At 55.2% G+C, this 20,650-nt stretch overlaps 1 long non-coding RNA gene across 1 annotated transcript; it reads left to right on the top strand.

Annotated features, from left to right (window-relative positions):
* Positions 1 to 11,284: 11,284 nt before the first annotated feature.
* Positions 11,285 to 18,745, top strand: LOC105104747 (uncharacterized). Its single transcript, XR_838598.3, has 3 exons — positions 11,285 to 12,464; positions 16,019 to 16,277; positions 17,339 to 18,745. It is a non-coding gene; the product is annotated as an uncharacterized LOC105104747 (long non-coding RNA).
* Positions 18,746 to 20,650: the final 1,905 nt, after the last annotated feature.

The raw sequence follows: 20,650 nt of genomic DNA, 5'->3' as shown, positions 1-20,650 counted from the left end.
TCAGCAAATTCTTTTTCTGCTTAAATTAGCCAGAGTTGATTTAAGTTACTTGCAGCTTAGAACCCCAATGTTACAGAACAGAATCTGAAAGCGGGTTTATCTGCCAACAAGCAATGGTGTTGAGTCAGGAATGGGGGAGTGTGCTTAAAGATGGAGATGAAAGAAAGTGAAGTTCCAAGGGTTAACCACCCCGTCTCAGGTGGGAACCCAGAAGGTCACAGGGCAAAAACACAGATCCTTGAGGGACCTGAATGCCAAGCAGAAGAATGTTGACTTTATCCTTAAAGTAATGAGATTTTGACCAAAAGGATCACCTATTGGAATTTACATTTCAGGGAGTTTGCTTGGACATGGTGCTTAGGGGTCTTGGGGAGGGGGTTCTGACATCCTCTGAGCTCCTCCTGTGGGCCAGTCAGGTCCCCACACCATCTCAGCAAATCCGCACAGCTCCCCTCTGAGGGAGAGAGTAACCTCTTCTCCAGATGAGAGGCCTGGGGTGCAAATCAGAAAGTGACCTGCCCATGCCCCCCAGCTGGTCAGGGGCACAGCAGTAACTGACAGATCCCAAACCCAGAACTTTTCAACCACATCCTGCTGCCTCCTCATGCATTAGGAGAGAGTTTGCCCCCCCCCCCCAGGTCTGATCCTGCCAGAATCATCTGTGCTGCTCCAGGATAGAGAAACCTCTACACTGATCAGTAAAATGTTTCTGTAACTCTTAAAACCCAGTGACCAGGTCACTAGTTTTAAGGCTGTCTCCTCTCATGGCTGCCAAGGCTGATAAGTGCCATTCCATCTTTTTATGCTACATTAATTTAAATAAAGCCTTTGCCAAATGACAGTGCTTGTCTGTGTGTAATAAAGGAAGCCAAAGATATTTTAGAGTGTGACAGGAGCCGTGAGGGAGAAGAGTCAAATTTTGTTGGGGTCTCAGAGCAACCAGGGGTTAGATCTTAGACCCTGGCCTGAGGGACAGAATCCAGAAACTGCTGCTTCTGCAGGTAGCTGCAGAGAGGTGAGCCTGCCAGGAAGGCCCAGGTTGAGTTTGCTGCGAGCCTCTTCCCGGCCTGAGCAGGGTGCCTGGGGCAGGGGAGCCGTGAGGCCTTTGTAGAGACCCAGGGACGTTGCTGAAGCAGCAGTTCCTGCCACCTCCGGGGGCTGGGTACTCTGCAGATAGGTGCTACTTGATTCTCTCTGTCACCCCCTAAGGTAAGTGCTGCCCTTACCATCCCCATTGTACAGGTGGGAAACTGAGGCCCAGGCTAACTGGGGGACTTGCTAAGCTCACACAGCCCATAGGGCCTGGACCTGAACCCAGGGCTCTCTGATTCTGAGCCCAGTCCACTCACCTGCCCCTCACTGTGTGAGGATAGAGTGATCAGGGAGGCTTCACAGAGGAGGCGGCATTTGCACTGAGACCTGAAGGGTGAGGAGGAGCCAGAGGGGTTTAGAGCAGGCAAAGGTTTTTCCCAGAAAGGGGAGAAGGATGGGCTAAGGCACAGAAGTGAGCAGCCAGTCGGGCAAAGCTGCGGGTTAAAATGGAGTCTCGGCAAACCACCCCCGCACCCCCTGCCCCACGAATCTCCCTTTGAAACTCATCTCAAGATGGGGAGCTGGAAAGAAGCCAAGTCCAAGAGGAGGGTTTGGGATTCACTTTCTCCCTGGAACAAAGATCTTAGGCCAAGATTTAAAAATTCTTTTCCTCTTGGAAAAACATCTCTGGTTTCAAGCCTGCATTTTTGGCAGCCTCATTCCTGGAGCCTCTTGGCAGTCAGGAGAACGATGCATTCAGATGGAAGGCACCCGGTGTCTTTGTCTTGAGGTAACTCAAGACACCACATTCCAGAGAGAAACACCGCCTGAGCTGGATCCTTACTGGGTGGTTCCCTCCGGAGTACGTGCTTCGTCACCAAAGGGGAAAGGCGGGGGAGGGATAAATTAAGAGTTAGGGATTCGCAGACAGAAACTACTATATACAAAATAGAGAGCCAACCAGGTCCTACTGTACAGCACAGGGAACCATACAATACCTTGTAATAAACTATAATGGAAAAGAATCTGAAAAAGAATATATCTATATATCTATATAGAGATACCTGAATCACTTTGCTGTATGCCAGAAACTAACACATTATAAATCAACTACAGGTTGATAAAAATGATTTATTATTTGTTTTACACAAGAGCGCATGCTTGGAAGAGGACGGGGGCATCAGGCCCACTTCCTGCTCCACCTGCGGCCCCACCAAGGCTGCTCACATCACTGTCGGCTTGGAGCTGAAAAGCACTGGCCCCTTCACCTCCCAGAGGCCCGAGTCAGAGGGCATAGACGGTGGGCGTGGCCTCACATGCACCATGCTCTCCATGGCTCCTTAAAGACAGGCTGGCTTTAGTCTCAGCTCACATCTGTCTTGAGGGACTTTTCTAAAAGCCCCAAGGGACCAGCACATGCCAAAATGCTGAACCTTTGCCCCCATGTCCCTCACACTATGACCCAGACAGCACGTGGTCTCCGTCCAGAGCACAGCAGAGGACCGTCAGATAAACTATTTCTCCCACACGTAGCCTGCCTGGGTCACCAGCTTTCCCTCCTGCGGTGAGTCTGCACTTAACATGTCCTCCCTCCCTTTTCCATTCAGCCAAGTCCACGGTTTTGGTTTTGTTACTTCCAGTGTCTGCTTCTCGGCACCAAAGTCAGCTTCAGTCAGGATTCCGTTCAGCTGCTCATAACGGCAACTTCATTTTCACAGATCCCCAAGGTGGGACTGGACTGGGCTGGACGCTGACTGCCCCATGGACACCCACAGGCACTCAGAACCCTCCCTGGGAGGAGGACGGGCCCTTGGAAGGACACTGGTGGCCTGTGGACTTTCTACTTGCACCAGAGGGTGAGGTTTCAGGAACCACAGCCCTGACTGCGTAGGGCTATCACGTCCCAGACTCCTTATGAAGGAAGGAGGCAGCTGGCCTTCAATCCCCACCCCCTCGGGGAAGGCCTTCCAGGAAAGCCCACATTCAAGGATGCTCCAGGCTGCGCTGGAAAAGCCCAACCCTTGTGACCCAGTACATCATCACTGTGAAGGGCCTCTTGGCTCTAGAGCCCTCCGTCAGCCTGGGCGGGGCAGCCCCTGGACCTGAGCACAGCTGGGCTTCTCCTGCCAAATCTTGCTTCCCTCCCCTCCCTTTCCCAGGGCTTGGTTCCCAAGGGCACACCCTGATACACCCCCGGCACACTAAGCACCTCAGAGTCTGCTCCCCAGGAGGCCAGCCTGGGACACTAGGGTGTATCATGTGCGTCTCAGAGATGCAGAGGAAGTTCTCAGTTACGGCGCTGGAGCAACAGCTGAGTCCCGATAGCAGACTCAGGAGGGAGTGCACGAGGGAACAGCACGTCCCAGGGGCCAGAGCTGCAAAGCCCCTCCAGCATCCAGCAAGGACAAGTCCTGGGGCCAAGGGCACAGCCAGGCTGTGTGCAAGCCCACAGTGCAGCAGGGAAGAGGTGGGGTGGGCGGCAGGGCCTGACAATGCAGTCTTGTAGGCAGAACACGCATGTGTGCACATGCGCACCTGTGGCTGCTGCAGTGTCCCTCCAGACCTGGAGAATCGGGACAATCCTGTGTGTGGGCAGGAATGCGAGACACAGGCAGGCTCCCCATGGAGGCGGTGCTGGGTGCAGCATTTCAGGCATCAGGTGTCTGGACTGTCATGTAGTCTAGAGAGAGGCAACAAACCACCGCCCCCACCTGCCTGGACCACAGCCCCACCCCCACCCCCGCAGTGGGAGTCCCTGGGCAGCTGGGGGATGTCGGGAGCCTGTGAACCCTGCTACCATGTTATAAACGCCCAGCCTCCCCCTCTACCCCCCACCCCAATGCAGCTGCCGTGTCCTGAGTCCCGGAGCTTGTGCCCTGGGACCAAGAGCTGAGCTCAGGCAGCAGCCAAGGGTGATGGAGGACTTGCCTCAAGCTGGGGAAGAAGAGGAGTCATAATGGGGCTTTGGGGTCATTGTGGAGGCGAGGGGACTCTTAAGGGCACAGGGGGGCTGCAGTTGGAGGTCAGGACTGGGAATAAGAGGAGGATGAGGCTGGTCTCCCCTGCGTTCTCCCTGGGATGTGCCCTCAGGGATAGCAAGGGCAGGAGGACTGCCTGGAGCAACAGGCCAGGAGCACTCGTTATGCACTCCACTCCCCACACTCTCCAGCTATGCTCTTACCTCCTTTCCCTTGGAACGGGCTGCTTCCTCCACTGGAAGGCTCTAGAAGGCTCTCTCCCACCACTGTTTCTCAGATAACAAGCAGGCTAGCTAGCAGCAGTCCAGAGCTCATCAGGAAGTTCCAGAATTTGTTCAGGAGCCCAGACTCTTCCTGTCTTCTTACCCTAGGATTCTTAGTATTATCTCTCCTTATGGTCACAAGATGGCTGCCAGAACCCCAGGCATCATATTGCCATTCCAGGCAGGAAGAAAGAGAACAAACTAAGTACCAAAGATGTTTCAGAAGCCCCACCGAGGAACCTCTACTCACATCTCATGGCCAGCACTGTCACATGGCCACCCAAACTGCACAGAGCCCAGGGAGTCTGCATTTTATTCCAGCACAGGGCTGCTCCCACACAGAATCAGAGTTCTGCCTGATGTAAAGAGGGAAGGGAATATTGGGTAGGCAGCTCATCCTCTTCCAACTGCGTAGAGGGTGGGTGGGAAGGTTCAGAGCAGAGCCAGGAGCCCAGGGAAGGGGCTGGGCAGTGGTGCGAGAGACAGCTGAGAAGGCCAAGGGGCACGAGGAGAGGACAGCAGGCCACCCAGCAAGGCCACCTCCCCCAGGTCCGTGGAAGGAGCAAGCTGGCAGGGTCTGAGCCAACGTGCAGGTGCCCCAAAGCCCGTGACCTTGCGAAGCTGATTACGTAGGGCCACCCTCATGCAGCCCCTGCCACGCCCCTCTGTCTTCCTCACCCCTCCATTAAACTAGCTTTTCCCTGATGTCCTCAGCCTGGGTGCAGAGCCCAGGCCCGGAAGAGGGCTGGGCAGTGGGAAGGAGGGGCCCAGGGAGGCGGTGCTGGCCCTGAAGTTGGTGCTGGGAACGTTCCTGTTTTAGAAATTCCCGAGTCAACTCCCTTCCTGCGTAGGCGGCGAGCAGCCCCGGACGGGAGAGCTGTGGGCGTGGGGGGTGGTTTGCTTAATATCCTCCTTTTTATTCTGCAGCATTTGCCAAAACCCCTGCCGCCGCCGAAGCTGCCTGGTTTGGGAGGTCTCCAGAGGCGCTCTCCCCAGTCCAGGTGGTACCCCGCGCCACCGGCAGGGCGGAGTGAGGGACGGCGGGGAGCAGCCTGGCTCAGGGCCCTGAGCCGGGTCTTCTCCCTCCAGAGCCCTGTGCTGACCCCGCCACCACCTCCTGAGTCAACAGCAACAAGGTCCCTGCCTCAGTTTCCCTCCGCTGCCCCACCCAGCATCCCTTCCCTGGGAGATCCACCACGGCCCCGCCCATCAGTGCCTTGTCTTTGCCACCTCAGAGTGCTCCAGCCCCTAAAGGACACACGTTCACACACACTCGCACACACGCCCGTCAACACACTCTCTCACATGTGTGCACACTCAGGCTCACACACACCCCCTCTTCTCCACACGCCCCCGTGCCCAACACAGCCCATGCCCGCCCTGCCACGATGTCCTGGCCCTGACCCAGTGGCCCTGCTGCGGCCACACCACTCAGCCCATTTTCTCTCCCTTCTCACCACGACCGGCAGGGCAGGCCCGCCCCATGCCTTCTCCTGCCGAGCCGCCTTCCCTGGGCAGATGCCCGGCTCCCGGCCAGTGACTCCACAGACTCCCAGGCAATAGCTCTACCCCAGCCACCCCAACACGGCCAGAACCCCCACGGGCCGCTGGGCCAGCAGCTGCCTGGCTGCCCCGTCTCTGATGGAAAGTTCTGGCTGTGTGTGGGGGTCCCGCTGCCGTCCCCCCATCTTCCACCCCCAGGTCCCTTCTCAGGTCAGAGTCAGAACTCCACCATCGCTCCCTCCCTGCCTGTGGCCCCAGGGTTCAGCCTCCTGCCTCTCCCTTCTAGGTGTCACGACCTTAGAGGCCTCCTTGGTTCTGGTCCAGCTGTGTGTCTTAAGGCAGGTCACTTAACCTCTCTGAGCTTCACTAGCCACATCTAAGGACAGGAATACCGGACTCTTCTTTAGTCCTATGCTCAGCCTTGGCCCAGCCACTGCATGCAGGGGTACCGGGCACGCTGACCTGTCTGTTGGGGTCTTGTGCCCGCCCTGTGGCAGAAAAGTCACTGCCCCTCCGTTGACAGCCCCACTGGAGTCACGCAGAAGCGTGGGGGAGTTCCCAAAACTCAGATGCTGGGCAGACAAAAAAGAAGCAGATGTGCCTGTCTCCTTGGCATGGGGGTTGTGAGGATCGAGGGGTCGGTGCCTCTGTGGGGCTCTCTACCTCTGGAAGGAGACAGCTCATCTACTTTTCTGAGAGAAAAGCCACCCCTGCCCCCAAATAAAGGCCCTGCCCAGGGCCCCAGGCTGGCTGCTGGCTTTTTAACTTAATCTCCAGAAGGGCTGGTTTCTGGACCTGGGTCTGGAAGGAGGCATATGCCAGATGGAGGGAAATGAGCCTGGACAGAACCTTGCTGGTCTGCAGAAGGTGCAGGCAGGGCCCTAAAGCAGGAGACACCCCATAAAAATCCCACTCAGCTGCATTACTGCCAAACTCTCACTTCCCCCAAACAGTCCTCTCACTCACACACGTGCACAGGCACACCCCCACCCCCGCACATACGCACATACTTCAAGGTGGCGTTTGCATCACCAGGTTCCAGCTGGGAGCACACTGGATGACCAGGGCGCTCCAGGGTATCCTTACTAAGGAGAATTCAACAGTCTTGTGTTGGCCTCGGGAGCCACGATCAGGGCTGGACCTTCGGTCCCCGTTACCTTGTCTGTGCACCCAGAGCCACCATACACATGGGGAGATGCCACACACGTGCATCTCCACCAAAGTCACATACTCTGTACACACACAGAGAAAGGTCACTCTGGCTCCTCCTCCCCCCCGCCTTTCTTTCTGGTCCACACACCTCGCAAAGTTGAAGCAAGTGCTTACCTTTGGAATCTCGCCCCCAGCTTGCAGGTGGAGGCCACGTGGAGACCACAGACCTGGGGAGGGGAGGGAAGGCGGGGAGAACCCTGGGGGTACAGGGCTTACAGGGGCACGCAGGATAACATTCGCCTGGACAAGATTCTGGAATCCCACAGCCATAGCAAAGTTCACTGATAAAATGACAGGGAGAACTGAGCTGTTGTCTTGGGCAATAATTGAAAGATGCAATCCAGCAGAAACCCATTTTCCTGCAAGTGTTTCCTATGAAGTTACCCAAGAAAGGAGTGCTTTGGATTTAAGGACATTCCCCCATCACCATGCTGAGTCTCCTGGGATTGTCAGCGCCTAGGGCCCATTTTCAGAGTCATTCACTTAACAAGTATTGATTGAAAGCTTGCTCTCTGCCCTAGGCCCTGTCCCGGGCACCAGTGACGACACAGCAATGACCGGTCCTGCGGGGCTGACGTTTCAGAGGGAAACCGTGACGGACACGCCGGGGGAGGGGGGGGGCTACTGTTTTATCTGTTCTCTCAGCAACTTGCGGGGAGCTGCCGTGCCTCCCTTTACCGCGGCCCGCACACAGTAGGTTTCTTGGGTTGAATAAATGAATAAACAAACAAAATTGCCTGAGAGCTAGGGAAGCAATTTGCTGGGTAGGAATAAAGTAACCCAGACATAAGCCATCAGGAACACAGCTGCAGCCTGGGGACAGCTGATCCTCCCCAGGCCGTGGGCGTGGTCCCCGAGTTTTACTCTCTCACGCAGGCCTCTTTCTCTCTTTGGCAGGATTGCAGTTTTAACACATGAAAATATAGGACATTCAGTGAAATCTGAATGTCAGATTAAGCAACACATGATTTTGAGTAACAAGCATGCCCCATGCATTATGTGGGATATACTTATACTGCAAACTCCGCACTGTCGATCTGGAATTCTCCCCCTCCATCAGCCTCAGAAAGTGGCACCACTGCCCATGCCAGCTTTTCCTCACTCCCCATCTGGGCCATCATAACCCTGAGACACAGCATCCCCAGAATGAGACCTCCTCCGTCCACTCCCCTCACTGCACTGCCACCCCCCAGCCAGGCCACCCAGCATTGCTTCTCCGAGGAGCAGGCACTGGAGGTGCCACGGAAGACAGCTCTGCAGAAAGTCCCAGCAGAGAGATGGCTGCCAGGGTCCCGACTCCCTGCCGGAAGTGTGGACGCAGAAAATTAAACAGTGACTTGATTCCTCCACGTTCCCTGCGTCTTCCTGGGTTGTAAAGCACTCTGGCCCACGCTGCTTTTATTTACGCCTCACCCAGGGAATTGTGCATAATAACTTCCATGTCAGAGGTAAGGATGGGCACCGCCGGTCCAGCCCGTGGGTGACCACAGGAAGGAAATGGAAGAGCTCTTCTGCTTGGGAGAGAAAGTTGGCAGAAGTCTGTATCTGCAAATTGAAGAACCAAAGTTAAAATATTATACCAAAAAAAAATGAAAGGTTTCCTACAGAAACCTGTCTGGGTACCAAGCTTCAGCAGGGTGCTTGCAAAGGCAGCTATTTCTACTTCAATCCATCCTCAGAGTGAGTGTGCACACAGGGAAGATGAAAAGCATGCGGGGCCTCTGATACCCACAGCCGATTTTTGTGTTTTTGCCTTCTTTCTGTTCTCATCCGGCCTCTGCCGTCCAATCCCTCCCTGTGCTGTGAGGACGTCCAAGCCTCTCCTGCCCTCCTGCTTCTCTTCCTTCGCTCCGGGGGCCTGCTGGGCTGTCCTTCATGGGCTGGACCTGCCAATCCAAAATCTTGGCCCAAGACTGGCTCAAGCCCCGGCCTGGGAACCAAACTAGGTCTCATAAGTTCGGGCCCCCGGGGCGAGAGGAGTGGGGGAGCTTTCGCTTGCTCTGGGATCTGAGTTCAGAGGACCACAGAAGCCTGGATTTCGGACAGTCAGCTTTTCCAGCTGCCCAAACTGTAAAATGAAGCCAAGGGCCAGATGAAGGCAGACCCAGGAGACAGAGAGACTGAGACAGCCTCCCACCCCCAGGTTCAGCAGAGCCTGGAATCAGCCCAACACCTGGCCTTGCTAATTACATGAACCATCAACCCCCTCGGCTGAAGCCAGTGTCAGCTGGGTTTCTGTCACCTGCAAGTGCAGCCAAAAATATCTAAACTAGCCACGTGGGGGATTTTCTGAAAGCAGCTGGGTGAATTGGGTTCCGTAGACCTGAATTCTGGCACCAGCTTCGTGACTAACCAGGTGATCTCACCCAAGGCATTGCATCCTCCCGTGACTTGGTTCCCCACCTATAAAATGCAGCTGAGGGGGTGGGGGTATGGCTTAGCGGTACGCACACGCTTAGCATGCGTGAGGTCCTGGGTTCCGTTCCCAGTACCTTCATTTAAAAAAAAAAAAGGACCTGATATTCATAGCAGCTTCTCAGCACCCGCGAGCAAGTGATGGAGTAACAGATGTGAGAGGACTTTAGAAAGTCAAAGTGCCACTCAGAGGACCAGTTGGCATCTCCCACCCAGCAGCATCACCTGTGGATTTCTGCCTTCCCCTCCAGCCGTGGCTCCCTGAGAACGGGTGCCTCATCCTCCTCACCTCTTTATCCCCAGCACCTGGCGGCAGGCCTGGAAGGTGTGAAAAATCTGGGTGGGTGTACTGAACTGAAGGCGGGGACCAGGACAGATATTTGCACACCCATGTCCACAGCAGTGATGTTCACAATAGCTAGGAGGTGGAAGCAAGCCACGTGTCCCTGGATGGATGGATGGATGGATGGATGGATAAGCAAAATGTAGTCCATCCGCACAACAGAATAACACTCAGTCTTCAAAAGGAAATTCTGACACCTGCTACAACATGCTGAACCTTGAGGACATTATGCTCAGGGAAATAAGTCACTCACCAAAGAACAAATCCTGTATGACTCCTCTTCAGTAAGTCCCCAGAGCAGTCAAATTTCTAGAGACAGAAAGCAGAATGGTGGGTGCCAGGGGCCGGGAGAAGGGGAACGGGAAGTTGTTTCATGGGGACAGAGTTCCCGTTTGGGAAGATGGAAAGGTTCTGGAGATGGATGGCGGTGATTGTTGTGCCATTAAGTGCCCCATGTGAATGTACTTAATACCACTGAACTGCACGTGTAGTGGCTGAGATGGTTTTATGTTATGTGTATTCTACCGCAATTTAAAAAAACCTTGAAAGCAGGACTTGAAATACATCGAATGGGAGGCATTAAGTGACTTCAGCAGACGAAACAGGGAAGGCTGACACAACCTGTTTGCCATGAAAATCTTTCTTGGAATTGTTAACAGGAGTCACGGTTCCTTTTTTCCTTTCGGCCTTTGCAAAACGCCAGTCGCGAATCACGCATGCTCAGTAGGTATTCCCCCCCCCCCCGGGCTTTGAAGCCACAGCCGTGGAGCAGGCCGGCACTGCTCGGGAGGAGGCTGTGCCTGGTAGGCAGCATGTAACCCCCGCACAGAAGGCGGAGACGGTTCTCACCCGCAGTGTAAGCCGGGCAGAGCCGAGCTCGGAGAGCGCCCGCACCTCGGCGAGCCCAGCCCGGCCTCTGCGGCCGCGCCCTCTGCCCGCTCGATGCGACTGCGCCAGCGCGCCGCCGGCCGTGGTAGCCGGGCTGTCTCCTGGGGTTCCGACAGGACCCGCTCGCCTTTTGTTTACCGGCTTGCGCGTGGCTCAGCTTTTTTCAACGCTCGTGTTTTAGTTTTGCGACTTAAAAAATATTTAAACAAGGAAATTTCATTTACACGGGAAGGTAGGATTCCCTAAATCAAAAACACTCGCAGCCGTTGTTCTTCACAGGGATCTCGTACAGCCACCGTTTTGTTGGTCTTCGATACGACCGGTACGTAGGCGTCAACCCGTGTTGGAGGTGGGCGATGATTTCCATCATTGTCCAATGAGAAAGGGATGAATTTGGCAGAGCCCCGGACCAGCTCAGCACCTGCAGTCGTCCTGCTGCGGGAGCCAGACCTCTCAGCTCCATGCTCCTTCACCATCACACCGCCTCTGGGGCCTGCTTTGGAGAGAACTGGGTGACCCGTAAGACCACAGCGTAAGGGCAGGTGGGTGGCTCGTTCACTGCTGAACCTGAACACCTAACACCAAAACCAGGGACTTGAATAAACATGGAAGGAAGGGAAGGAAGAGGCGGGGGGGGGGGGGGGGATGGGAGGGAGTGGGAGGAAGAGAAGGTGAACAATTGCCAGCCTAGTATTGACCCATTGGGACCTTGCACATGAATCACTAATGGCTAGTCTTTTAGGCAAAATAAGGTAGTCATCCAAGCCAAGTCACAGGAGGATGGAAAGTAACCGAGGTGTATTCACACAGGAATCCCACACTCCTACAACAGCTGTGGACCAGGCAGCATGCGGACCCAGGGTTTCAGCCTCTTGCACATATGTTGCCCGAGCCCTGGCCCTGGCCACACCGTGGGGTGGACAAATCACAGCCTGGCCTTCAGGGAGCCTGTGTCTGTACAGTTAAGAGGTCGGACCACGTGCTGAGTGACTGTGAGCCTCCTTGATTGCCTACAGGGCCAGCCCGGCTCACACTGCGGGTGCTGATGGGGCTGCCTACCGGGGGGTTAAGCCCTTCTGTGCATCAGAGCCTCGCTTAGCTCTCACAGCCTCCCCATCGGGTGGGGGCTGGGAGGATGCAGAAGGGGAGGACGCGGAAGTTAAGAACCTGCTAGGTCTCCAGGCTGAGTTCCAGGCAGCTAGGCTCCGGAGCCTGGTGTGGCACTGACCCACCTCTTGGGACAGGTGTGCACAGAGGGCCCTGACCCAGCCTGGGTGGGAGGGGCTGGGGAGGCAGCCAGGTGGGGTCTGAGGCAGAGAAGGGGGAGCACAGGGAGGAAACAGGTTCTCAGACGGAGTGCGGATCTCAGCCAGGGTCCAGAGCCAAAATCCATTCCATCTGCCTGGTGTTGAGGGAGAAGGCAGGGAAGAGGTGATCTCGCAGAGGAGAACGCGGACCAGACCTGCAGGCCCCTGTGACTGTGTGAAGCAGAGGTGTTTTCCCCGAAGGCAACGAGGAGGCGTGGAAGGGTTTAGGCAGCTGGTTGCCAAGTCAGACCTGCCTTTTAGAAAGATGCCTCTGGATGTCGCGTGGAAGGTGGGTTAGAGACCAACGGGAGCCATCCTGGACCACCAGGACGGTGGCCGTGGGGCTGGACAGAATTGACTCAGGTGGACCGCTCTAGAGACTTCCTGATGACTGTAAAAGCTGCACTCGACATGCCCACAGCAGGCTCCGGCCTCACCTCTGCCCCTCAACCTGTCAGCAACAGAGAAAAGACCACCCATGGCTTCTCGCCAGCAGAGGAAGCAAACACAGGACGTGATCCAGGTACAGCAACAAAAGCTGCCGGGGGGGGGGGCGCTCAGACTCTGGCACTTGGTACTGAGCCCAGAAAAAGAGGGGTCTCCTGTGGACTGGATGTTCGTGTCCCCCCAAAATTCACGTTGAAGCCCTAAGCCCTCCCACCTTGAGATGCTACTTGGAGTGGGCCTGTGGGGTAGTCAGGTCATTAGGTCATGGGGGTGGGGCCCCTGATGGGATTAGTGCCCCCTAAGAAGACGAGGAGACCCCAGCCAGGAGGCAGTGAACCTCGAGTCGGGAGGAGAAGCCCACCAGAATCCCGACCACGCCGGCGCTCTGACCCGGACTCCCGGTCCCAGGACTGTGAGAAAATGAGCCTGTGTTGTCCGAGCCCCGCAGTCCGTGCTCTTTGTCAGGGCAGCCGAGCTGGCCTGGCAGCCCGGGATGTCGGCAGAGGGCCCTCTGGTCCAGGCTGACTTTCACATTTTGAGACGCACAACCCTGAGGGTCTGTCTCCGTTCACAGATGAGAAGCACAGAGGGGAAAAGCGACCTGTGCAAAGTCACGGTTACTGAGGGGCAGGGACACCCCTCTGGGAGGAACTTGTCATAGAATAAGAGACCAGGCTCAAATCCTAAATCTCCCTCTAACCTACTCACCCTGGGGAAACTGACTTAACCTTGAGCCTCGGTTTTACTCACCCATAAAATGGAGATGATAATATTACCACAAAGAGCTGTTTTGACATTTAAGTGAAAGTACACATATGAAATACCGTTTGCCACAGCAGCAAAACTCAGCCGAGGTGGGAACTATGATCCTGTTTGGAGATGAGGACACAAGGCCTGGGGAGCTGTCCCTGCCAGAGTGAGTTCCCTTAGCCACCCACTGGTGCAGGAGGAGGGAGGGAGGGAGGAAGGTGACCCTGCCCAGCCCACAGGACCCGCAGGGCCCAGGGCTCCCGGCTGCACGGTGAGCCGGCAAGGCTCTCGGCCCGTCTGCACTCTCCTATATCCTGTGGCCTCTGCCCACCTCCCACCAACAGCCGTTTCTGTTCTCAACCAGACCTGGCGGGCCAGCACGCACGTTGGCAGGGGGTCTGGAAAAGATGACAGTCCCCTCCAGTGCTCACATCCTCCCCCCAACAGAGCAATACCCACTTTCTCATCCACCTGGGGGAATGAACGCCTGCCAGCCTCTGCACTCACGTACCCCACTGAGATCAGCCCCCACTTGGGACCCTCCTGGGGGTGGGGCTCTGTCTTTGGTGGAGAGTTTGGAGGGAGGTGGGGGTGAATCTTTCCTCCGACCCTCCTTGGTTGAGCTGAAGGATCATTGCCAACTGTTTGTTTCCCAGAATCTGCTATTTTCTTGGCAGCTCCATGCAGGCCTTGGAAATTCTCAAAAGTGTTTTTTAAGTGCTCATAGCTTGAATGAGAGGACAGAGATAGCAGAGGGGGAGAAAGACGGGGTCAGGGGACACCTGAAGACCCCCTTGGATCTGGTTCAGCCTTTCACAGCCACGGGGACAGGGACAAGCCTGGGGAGAGAGGCGGTGAGGATTGCAGAGATTTTCCCACTTAGCAACTTGAAAGCCAGGAGCTGGACAAGTTCACCTCCTAACCCCTGGGCCTGGATCAAAGGCTGCATTTTTCTAAGCTCTTTCTCTATTCGCCATGGTCATAGCATAGATGGCGCATAAAACTTTCCTGGCTGAGTTTCCATTGTCTATTTTCCAGCCTCCCCAGGGATGGAGAGGTTCTTCCTGTGCCCCATAGGGCTTGGCCAGAGCCGTCAGGCCTGTGCAGGTGGAGAGCTCCCCATCGCTGGAGGTGTAAGCCAGGGATGCCACTGATGGAGATGGCGCAGAGTGCCTCCAGCCTCTGGCTGGGGTTGCCTAAGTTACTTCTGACGGGGCCCCTCCCTGCCAGAGTCGCAGCTCTAGCATCTGCCAGGGGAACAGACCAGGTGGACAGCAGTGGCCTGGGGCAAGTTCCAGCCGGGTGTGGCCTGCTTGCAGGACTGTGTCCTCTCTTCTCCATCTTTACAAGGGTCAGGGGAGGATCCCACCTAGGGAAGGTCACGTGTGCACAGACTTTGTACGGCCTCGCCTACCCCGGGCACCACCCCATCCCTGCCCTCCACATCCACAGGCAGCAGGCAGCACCTGAAGCTTTCAGGATCTCAGCAAAGGCAGGTCTGCCCATGAAAGGTGTGAGTTCTGATTGGTCTACACCAGTCCTGGCACCATATTCCTCTGGCCTGTGATTGGTTAAAGGGTGGGCATATGACCCAGTGGTGACCAATGAGATGTAAGGCGACTGCCAGAGGAGCTTCCCTTTCTGACCCCAAAAGCAAAGACCACAAAGGGAAAAGGTCTTCCTGTCCTCCATCTTCCTGCCTTGGACATTGATGTGATGTCCGGAGACACAGCAGCCTCATCCCTGGCAGTGTCATGAGGCAGCCAAACCCATGCTAGGTGCTGTTCCCTCTGGATGTCGTTATGTTCCTTACAGGAGGAATATAAACTCCTCCTGGTTTGAGTCCCCAGTAGTCAGGTTTTCAGACTTGCAGCTAAACGCATTCCTAACTGACCTGCTAAGGGTCTGCTCAAACCCAGTGGCTATCCCCACCCCAGTCTCCCAGTGCACCTTGCAGCCAGAGCCTGCAGGAGGAGGTGCTGGATGTCCCCTCGTGTCATGGTGCTTCGTGTCACCGCGCTTCCTTCTTTCCTCCTTCTAGGTCCCCCTCCTGTTTCCACCCCTCAGATCCGATGACCCATCTCCGTTCTTGTCCAGAGACCCTGGGGCTGCTCGGTATCCGTGTCCACCCATCCCCTCCCCTCCCCACCCCCATGCTGAATCACAGCCCATAAATGAACACACACCCCACAAAACCTATCCTGTGGTCCCCGAACGTGGCAGGCAGGCCATATGCTTATGACAGCGCAACTGTGAGGGCAGGGCAGCCAGCGCACTGACGGGTCATCATGCACCCTGCGGATGCAGGGCCCCTCTGGACCACTCAGCATCTCCCCGAGACCAGCCGGAGCCGCCCCTGGCATCCTCTCACGCAGTGCGCTCACCTCCTCCTTTACGCAGTGACTTCCTCCCAGCGCCGCAGCCCTGCTGGGCTCTGATCATCCTGATTTACAAACTGGGTCCCAATCAGAAATCCGAAATTGCCAACCCTCGAGTCTAAAGGCTGAGGGACTGAGGGACGGAACAACCCAGGTGATTGCTGCGGCATTTCCTGCTCCGCCACCGAGGCAGAAGCGGGGGTGCCCACATCCTGGGACCGCTCAGCTGCAGCCCTGGGGAGGCCGGGGAGGTGAGCTTTCCAAAGGAAGGACCAGCCTTTGAAAAAGGCCCACCTACCTCCGCCACGGGGACAGAGTCGCTCACACACCTGTGCCCTTTCCTCTGTATAATCTCAGGATCGCCCTTTCACTGGTGAGGAAACAAGCTCAGAGAGGTTAAGCAATTTGTCCAAGGCCACTCAGTTAGGAAGGGACAGAGCCTGTTTCAAATAAACTAACCAAGCCGGCCTTCTCTCCCCTGTACTCCCTCCCCCCAACTCAGTAAAGGCGCTGGCCGGGCAGGAGGGCTCTGGCAGTAGACATGCAGCTCACCTGAGAACTCCAGCACTGCGGGGCGCCACCTTGGCCTGAGATCCCTAAGGCCTCCGGGGAAAAGGTGATGAAGACTCAAGGTGCCCAGTAAAGCCCCCAGGAGACCATGACTTAGACATTCAAAGAAGAGGAGCAGAAGTAAGGGATGCCTCAGCTAGATGGACGAGAAAACTGAGGTTAGAGGAAGCTTATTCCTGCAAAAACGCAAGGTGTGTGCTCACTGTCTTTTGCTGTCAGCTGCTCCGAATGCTCTTCCCTCCTGAACCTTCTCTTCTGGTCCCTCCCTTCCCACGGTCTGGGACAGCAGCCTGCACTTGGACTGCCGGCTGCCCGGCAGTGTGTGGCATCCACAGCGTGTAAGAAGGGATAAGAGATTTAGGGCAACCCTTGAGGGCGAGGAGGGGAAGGACCCAGTGAGGACCGGGCATCTGGAGAGGAAAAGGCGAGGCCCAGGGGAGATGCTGCCGTGAGCTCTGGAAAGAAGGACGTTGCATTTATCTGTTCCTGCTTACTACCAACCCCTGCAGGTGCCCCTGAGCAGGGGCCTGACATTTCAGGGGGTGGCAGGAGGGTGGGTTCCTCTGGAGAGGGTCTTCCTGAGAGGTGACAGAGACCCCCCCATCAGGGCCTGAGGCCAGCCTTCCCTGCGAGCCCCCAGGGAGGCCCCGCTGGTTGTCCTTGGGGCCTTCTCCCCCCCAACACTGGTGGTCCCCCCCCACCCTGGTAGTTCCCCCCAACCCTGGTGGGCCCTCCCCCACCCTGGTGCCTCCCCACCCTGGTGGTCCCCCCTGGTAGTCCCCCGCCACCCTGGTGGCCCCCCCCACCCTGGTGGTCCCCGTGGCCTCAGGCGGACTCACTAGGCTCCCCATCCTCCCACACCAGCTCCTTCCTCCAGGCATGGCCCAAGCCTCCCCACTCCAGTTCCACCCACTGGAGCTGGAATTGGGCACATGTGAGGAGAGGTGGGGGGTGGGTTCAGAGGCTGCCCCTGAGAGGTGAGAGACCCCTCCATGCCAGCCTTAACGTGAAGCCCCCACAAGACAATGAACCGTCCCCATCCTGAGACCCTGCATCCTTTCCCCATCCCATCACGCCTCTCAGGAGGATGTGCACCCCATGGCTGCCCTGTAAGCTGTTCCACCCCTTCTCCCCCCAGGGATTCTGATTCCTGTTCCAGGAGGGCTTCGGGGTGAGAGCGGAGGCAGGTGCGCCCGCTGCTCCTATGGGGGTCCCATGTGTGCCCTATATCCGTGTCCGTGTCTCCTGACAGCCACCCCAGGCTACTAGCGGCGAGAAAGGAGGTTGTGAAGCACCCCAGGTTCAGCCACAGCTCCAGGGAGCCCCTCTGCCTTTGAGCTGGGCTTCTCACAATAACGTGAGCATCATCAGCCTCGTGATGCAAGCGAAGGGACCCACTTCCTCTCTGCTCATCTCGGGGTCACTGCTGCCATCTCAAGATGCCTCCTGCTCCAGTTCTGGGTTTGTGATCAATCTAAGGCTGGGGTCAAGGGGAGACAGACAGTGCAGGTGCCTAAGGTCCCAACCAGGACAAGAGAAAGAGGAATTCAGGAGGGGGAGAGGTGAATATTCCTACATTATCTTACTATGTACATATTTTTTAATTTTTAATTTTTTAGGCATTTTTCTTTTTTCTTCTTTGGGGGGGTAATTAGGTCTATTTATTTATTTATTTTTATTGGCAGTACTGGGGATTGAACCCAGGACTTCATGCATGCTAAGCACACACTCTACCACTGAACCATACCCTCCCCTACTTTTTCTAGTATTTCTATAATAAGCATCTATCATTTGTATCATGAGAAATTGTCCCTCCTGCCAACCCTCATGCTTTTCACAGTTCTGTTTCCGGCTAATGGCAGATTCAACCAACTCGCAGGAGAGTTGAAATCGCAGTGGGTTTGTGATGAACAATTTAATCAGCCTCAGATTCAAATGCTCTCTCATGTCCATAGGCTTTTTTTTTTAACATTTTTTTTATTGAGTTATAGTTACAGGCTTTTTAAGACGCTCTCCTCGGGATTCAGGACTTGGCCGCCCGCTCTCTCCTTCCCTGCCCTTAGGGCGTCTCTGTGGGAGGGGAAGATGGTACCCATGGTAAGCCCTACCTGGCCTCCTCATGCCCTTGGGGAGATGGCTGCCAGTTAAGGCTGCATTTACTCGATCCTCATGCAACTTTTTGCAGAAAGTTATTTCAGCTTGAATGTTGGGGGCCCCTTTTGGTGGCATTTCTTACCAAGAACATAAAGCTTCCGTTTGGAGCCCGTGTGCTCAGGAGGAACGGGGGATGAAACCTGCTGTCAGTTGTCAGGTCCCCCTTCCAGGGAAGTCTCTTAACCAAGGAGCCTCCACTTCTTCCCAGTGGAGGCTGGGGGGAAAAGTGTCCCCTGAAGCACCGGAACAAACAAAAGTGGGCCAAGAATGAGACTCCATGATGCAGATGGGAACAAGGTTTCTGGTTAATCCATCCCGAGTACTGAGACAGAATAAAGTGGAGAGGATAAAAGCAGTGGCCACATCAGGGAATCATTCTGTGGCTTGGTGAGCTGCGGGGTGGGGAGGTTCTCCACTGGGCATCTCACAAAGCCAGGCTGGGCTGTGGTCCGGGGCCTGCTCAGATGGCCCGTGGACTCCAGCGGATCTGAGGTCCTCAAGCCCTCGCTGGTGGCCAGATGGGGGCCTGTGCTCTGCTCCCTGAGGCCACCTTCTCCCAGGACCCGTCCACCTTCACACCAGCCATGGTGAGCTGAGTCTTTCTCATGCTGTGAAGCTCCCTGACTTCGCCTATGGGGGAAACTCTCTGCTTTTAAAGGGCTCACCAAGGTCAAGTCCACCAGGTCACCTCCATGAAGGCCACATGGCTGGGGTCTCCAACTACATCTGCAAAGTCCCTTCACGGCGGGACGCAGATTAGTGTTTGACTGAATAACCAGAGGGTGGGTATTTGGAGGGCTATTTTTAGAATTCTGTCTACTACAACCATCATACCCATATTTCCTTTTTAATTAGCTTATTTCAGAGTTGGATAAAAGGATGAAAATCCATGTCCCTCCCAAGGGATAATGATGATGATGAAGATGATGGCACAGCTCGTAGCCACATAATGGAATAGATAAATGACGATTCTGGCTTCAGACCTGACGGTCACCTGTGCTGGGATTGGCTGGGAAAAACATGCAAAGACTCTGCCTTTTCTCCAGTGTGTGACCTAACCTGGCCCATCCCCCATCCCCCAGTTGCTGCAGGGTGGGTTGGTCCACGAGAGGGCACCTGCATGGAGCCTGGCGCTCACGGGCCCTCAGCTGTCATGAGCATCACACCCACTGCCCAGATGCTGTCCCACCTTCTGTACGACCTTCTCCTGAGGGTGTTTTCTTTTAAACACTGCCCCATCCTTATTTGGGGCCGTTTAGCTTGCTCTTCCTGCACTCCCGGCCCGGACCGCCCACTCCTTTTACTGGAAATAGGTTCCAAGGGCTGATCCAGGAGTCTTCCTCTCCCTGTGCTGATGATTTGCAGTGGGGTGGTGAAGTTACAGACCTCAGGGGATTACCTACCTGAGCAGGCTCCCAAGGGAGTAGTTCCCAATGTGGCCACCAGGTGGCAGCACAGACAGGCCTCTGTTCAGGAAAATCCACGGTTAGACGCCCACCCAGGGCACCGCCTCCTGTCTGGCATGGATCCAGGGCAGTTCAGTGTCCCCAGAAACATTGCCACTGCAACCACCAGTGCTCCTCTGTCTCAGGACACAACAGCTGTAACTACCTGTTGACTGCCCCATGCTGCACTGTGAGCTACTGAGGGCAGGGTTCCCACGTGATTCCCTTGAGCCCCAAGAAGAATTAGAAAGTGCAATTTGCACCTCTTTTAAACCTCACAATAAATTATATAATCCCAGTTTTACAGGTGAGCGGATCAATGCTGAGAACAAATGCCTTGCCCAAGGTCACAGCCAGTGAGAAACAGGACATGTTTTAAATTTTGTTACAGAAAACTTCAAACACACACAATAGTCATAATTCCGCACACTATTCATCGTCCATCTCAACCATTTCAACATTTTGCCACTTGTGTTTCTCTGATCCTCTTTTTTTTTCACCTGAGTAATCATAAAGCAACTTCAGACACTGTGGCAATTTACAGTAAACACTTTCAACACTTAGCATTGGCATCGCTAAACAATTAGGGCATGTTTACCTAACCACCAGGCCACTGTCTCTCCCTAAGGAAAGTATCAGTAGCTCCTTACTGTCATCCAAAACTATTTATACTCAGATTCCCCCTATGGTCTCACAAGTGTCTTTTTTACAGTTGGTTTGTTCTATCATGATCCAAGTAAGGTCCATACATTCCATCCCACTATGTTTTTTAAGCTCTTTTACCCTCAGTCTTACTTCCTTTTTCCCTCCAGGCCCCTAATGAATTAATACACAGGGCCATTTGTCCAGTGGAATATTTCACTGAATTTGGCTTTTTGCCTCGTACAGCTGGTGGCACAGGGCCTGGCACACAGTAGGTATTCAACATGATGAGTGTTTTAATGGGAACAAAGGGAAAGAACATA

This window comes from Camelus dromedarius, chromosome 1, assembly GCF_036321535.1.
Source record: "Camelus dromedarius isolate mCamDro1 chromosome 1, mCamDro1.pat, whole genome shotgun sequence".
Lineage (NCBI taxonomy): Eukaryota > Metazoa > Chordata > Mammalia > Artiodactyla > Camelidae > Camelus > Camelus dromedarius.
The sequence above is the reverse complement of the archived record's forward strand: the minus strand, read 5'-3'. Positions and strand labels throughout refer to the sequence as shown.